This window comes from Berghia stephanieae, chromosome 15 (genome assembly GCF_034508935.2).
Source record: "Berghia stephanieae isolate SIO BIC M18660-M18661 chromosome 15, UCSD_Bste_1.3, whole genome shotgun sequence".
Classification (NCBI taxonomy): Eukaryota; Metazoa; Mollusca; class Gastropoda; order Nudibranchia; family Aeolidiidae; genus Berghia; species Berghia stephanieae.
This window is the reverse complement of record NC_088374.1, coordinates 26,060,210-26,065,209: the sequence shown is the minus strand read 5'-3', so window position 1 is coordinate 26,065,209 and position 5,000 is coordinate 26,060,210. Positions and strand designations below refer to the sequence as shown.

Below are 5,000 nucleotides of genomic sequence, written 5' to 3'. Positions count from 1 at the left end.
CCTGAAAACTACGATTTTTATTTTCCTATCTAAAGTAGGCAGGTCTGCTATGACAAGTATCAGTATCAGTTCCATAGTCAAAATAAGACAAACAAAAACAACGTTTATTTAATATTAGGCTTTCGCCAATACTTCATACAATATAATTAAGACAAAATAATGTTACCAATCTCTCCTCATGTTTGACTATCGTCACAATAATTACCGTGTTATCTTTGCTCCTTACCCAACCAATCCCTTGCTTCCCGCCTCTTCATCGCGAACCATCTTATGTATGTATTAGCTTCAGGACGGGCAAGTACGGAATCTGCCCACCCTTCCGTATTTCCTCTATAACTTAGAATTCAACTATCTCCTTACTCAGAAGAGTATTTCTCGTATACTAATTCAATTGTTGAGAAAACCAAAATGGTGGTTGTATTTTATTTATTTATTTAGTCGTGACTTTTGAATAAAAGTGTTTTGTTTTATTAGAGGGAATACAATAGAAAATTACATTGTTTTGCAAAAATATTTAGTCTGGCAATAAAAATACAGCGGTAATTACTTTAAGAATAATAAAAAAAAAGAATTAAGAAATTAATTTGTTAAAAAACAAAACAAAAAACAACAACAAAAAAAACAACAACAACAACAAACAAATAAGAAAACAATTTAAATAAATGAGTTTTGAGAAACACTAAAGAAAACGAGGGGAAAAAAAGAAATAATTTAAATGGATAAACAAATATATTAAAACAACACAAACTAATACTAAATTGATATAATATTAGTAAATTAATAAATTTAATTCAATACTGGAACCTTCCCAGCACAAGTAAGGCAATAAATAAGAAAAAGTTCGTTTGCCAAAATCTCTATTTAGTGTACACTGGTTAATAAGGTGGGCTCATTTGAATTAGCCCGACCTAGTACTAGAGAGGCCAGACAGCAAAATCACCGTCAGGCGACGTGACGATGAGATGACGATGTGGGCGGAGTGGAGTGGAGTGGTTGGGGGGGGGGGGGGTGATAAAAAGAACAGGAGCGTATCCTGGTTTATGTATTACGGGATGCATGGTGATTCGCAATCTATCAAAAATACACACAAATTGATTTCAGTACAAAGTATCAATTTTAAGTAGTAACTTTTGAAATTATCTAATTTAGATTTGATTATTTCGGACCTGGTAATACAGCATATAACTTGAAAAAACAGGCTGGTATTTGCCCACCCTGCCCATTATTACCAGCCGTCCCTGGTTTTTTAGCCCTAAAGCATTTAACCAGACATCAGTAAAAGAATAAGATAGTCAAATTTAATTCCAATGAAATTACATTAAAAGAGACACATCTTTGCTTTGTACCCGAAAGGTACCGAGTTCGAATACCCACTGCGCTGTGTGGCCTTGAGCAAGTCACCACACCCTAGCTCAGTTTGCGGCGTTGCACTGCGGCTGACAGGTTATTCCAGTCTTCCCTTAGAATAGACCTTAAAGTACAAATTTCCCCGATGGGATGAATAAAGGGATTTTTTTTATTTTACCACAAATCACGCCGGTCTGTTAGTAAAAATTAAATAGAAATGATAAGGATACTCGGCCTTCCAAACATTAAGATCTCAGTTTTATTATCATTTAATTTTAACTTCTTTTGGTACATCCAAGATTTAAACTCATTAAAACAGTTCAAAATTCGATGTATGAAGGGTTGTAAATTACCAAGGGGTACTGAATCATAGATTTGCGTATCATCTGCATAAAAATGATAACTCAGATTGAATCTGGATATCACACTAGAAAGGGGCTGACTATATATATATATATATATATATATATATATATATATATATATATATATATATATATATATATATATATATATATATATTATATATATATATATATATATATAGTAAAAAGGACAGGGCCAAGAACAGAGCCTTGTGGCACAACAAAGTTTTATAAAACTTGCTCTGACTGAACACCATTTAGCACGACAGTCTGTCATCGATCCTGTAAATAGGTTGTAAACCATTTAAGGGTAATTCCTTTTACGCCGAACGTATTTTCTAGTCTTCTTAACAAAATGTCATGGTCAATGGTGTCAAAAGCAGTTGAAAGATCTAAAAGGCATACTACATTGATATTGTTAGCATCGGCGTTACAAAGTCATTAAAATTTTTAAGAAGTGCCTTTCAGTACTATGTTGCTGTTTGTAGACTGACTGGAAAGGTTGTTCCAAATTGTTGTTCTTAAGAGGAGATGATAATTGTGTCAGTACCACCTTCTCCAAAAGTATTGACCAAAAAAAGGTAAATTTGATACAGGAGGATAATTGTTTAATACATTATGGTCCAGTGATAGTTTATTCAGAAGTGGTTTGACGAAGGCACTTCAAAAGCACGCTGGAACTTGGCCAGTCAGTATGAATGTATTTATGATTGATGTTATGGATGGTAACAATGTATCGACGGCGCTGACCAAAAGCTGTGCCGGTAAGGGATCAAGATGACTTGTGATGAATTCTTTTATGAAGCTGGATGAAACTGGGTTACTTGTCTAAAAAGGTACCATAGAATGTATCTGTATCTAAATATGGTTCTTACCGATCTAGTTCTGTACGAATGTTATGGATTTTGTCTTGAAAATGTTGACAAAATTGTTTGACAAGTCTCTTTCATTGGTTGTCGATGGAAATGAAGTTCATCTTTCACGTCCAAGTAGATCATTGCAGATGCCAAATAATTTTTTGCAAGATTTCGAAGTTTCAAATTTTGAAAGAAAATACGTGGTCTTTGCTTTTTTTTAAATTGTTGTCTTCCAGGCGCGAAATATGTTCTTGTATGACGAAATCGGAATCAATTGAGGGGTAGAATAACAAATTTCTTACACTCCTGCTTTTTGGAATTCGAAATTTGTTCCCAATGCGCACTCGAAGGTCGTGCTTTGGTTACACGTCCAGAGATTTAAAATGCAAGAGTGTAAGAATGGTATATTATTCCACCCCTTCCATTGGAAAACTCTATAATTTCTTAGTAAACATTGGTTGAATAAACATTGGTAAACACGTTGAATAATAAAAATAATTCAACAATTGCAGAATATTTTCACTCATTTTATTGGCTTAAATACAGGTTGAAAAGATTGCTGATTGGCCATTTAAATAATCTTTTAGTGCGTATGAATACATATCTAAACGTTTTTGGGGTCAAATTGTCATTTTTACATCGGTAATGAATTTAATTTGTCGATAGTCTTTTGCTCAATACCGATTAGTGTGACGAAAAATAGGGAATTACTTGGAAGGGACTTTCTGACATGTTTTGATGAAGAACCAAACATTTTCTAATATGATGACTATAGATGTCTTGGATACATTGCAAAATGAAGCATTTTACAAATTACTGGTCACGAAATATCTAAGAAAATTACTTTGAGGGGTCGAATAAAGGTATTCTTTCACGGATTTGGATTGATTAAACTCGTTATTTTTTCATCGCGGTATAACTCACTCGCAACCTCGTAAGTTATTTGGCGTGATAAAAAAAAACCCACAAAAATTTACTTAATAAATTCAAACCAATGAAAGAATCATATATTATCCACCGGAGAGTTAATTAAGCATTAACTTCGCAGAAGTAAGAGTAAGAACGATTTTCCACACAAAAATCAAACTTCCATTTATCAGAATCTGAATTGATATAAACACAGTCCTGGTGACGCTGTGTATTTTGCAAATCCTCATTTGACCACGGACGGTAACTTCCTGAAATATCAAATGAAATGTTCTGTATTTATATGGAAGTTGGAAGACACCAGTAGTGTAATTGATGCACGTTTTACAATTGTGAAATTTTAATTCTATTTATATTTTAATCATCATCATCATCATCATCATCATCATCATCATCATCATCATATCATCTCATCATCATCATCATCACCATCCATCATCATCATCATCATCATCATCATCATCATTATCATCATCATCACCACCACCACCACACCACCACCACCGCCATCCCCACCACCATCACCATCATCATCATCATCATCATCATCATCATCATCATCATCATCATCATCATCATCATCATCAACAACAACAACTAAAACATCATTATTATAATCATCATCATCATCATTATCATCATCATCATCATCATCATCATCATTATCAATATTATTACAAGTATTTACATACCAGAGGATGCTTAGAAGATAGATCATGACCCCAATAGAAGAAATATGGTTCATCGTTTCTTTTTCCTTTCATCACGTTAATCCAGAAACTGTACTGTGAAGTTTGACTTTCCTGAATGGCCAAGTCTGACAATTTGACAAAGTGACCGTTATTTGACATCATCATCTCATCATCATCATCATCATCATCATCATCATCATCATCATCATCATCATCATCATCATCATCATCATCATCTTCACCATCATCATCATCACCATCATCATCATCATCATCATCATCATCATTATCGTCATCATCATAATCATTATTTCAATAATTCCACAAATATCTTGAAAGTGTCTGCTCCAAGGATAAAGAAATCATTATTTTGATATGGAGTTTTGGATTGTTGGTTTCCAACAGAAATCATAAAAGCTCGATCAGGTCAACATTAAAAAATAATTGGTATTCTAACTTTTTACTCTTACACTAGACACCGCATACGTGCGGCTATGTGGTCTAGTGGTATGACACTCGCTTTCGGATCGGAAGGTCCGGGGTTCGAGCCTCGCTCGACGCATAGTTGAGTCCTTGGAGAAGGCTGTTACTCACATTGTCTCGCCGTACTCATGTGTAACATGAGTACCTGGCCGTTAACAGCGTTGTCTTTGTCCGAAAAAATGTAAAATCGCCTAACAGGGTCATGTCCCGTCCTACATGTTAATTGTGCTGTTGCCAGGGACCCCTTGTAAAGCGCTATGTCACGCTAAGTGGATTTGGCTCTATAAAATCATTTATTTATTTCATTTTTAAGAAAACTGGGTCAAAAT

General features: G+C 34.4%; 1 protein-coding gene across 2 annotated transcripts in view; it reads right to left on the bottom strand.

The window, feature by feature from the left end:
- The window catches only part of LOC144960793 (S-formylglutathione hydrolase-like), a 36,078-nt gene that overhangs the window by 28,333 nt on the left and 2,745 nt on the right, over positions 1–5,000 (bottom strand). The window lies entirely within an intron of this gene.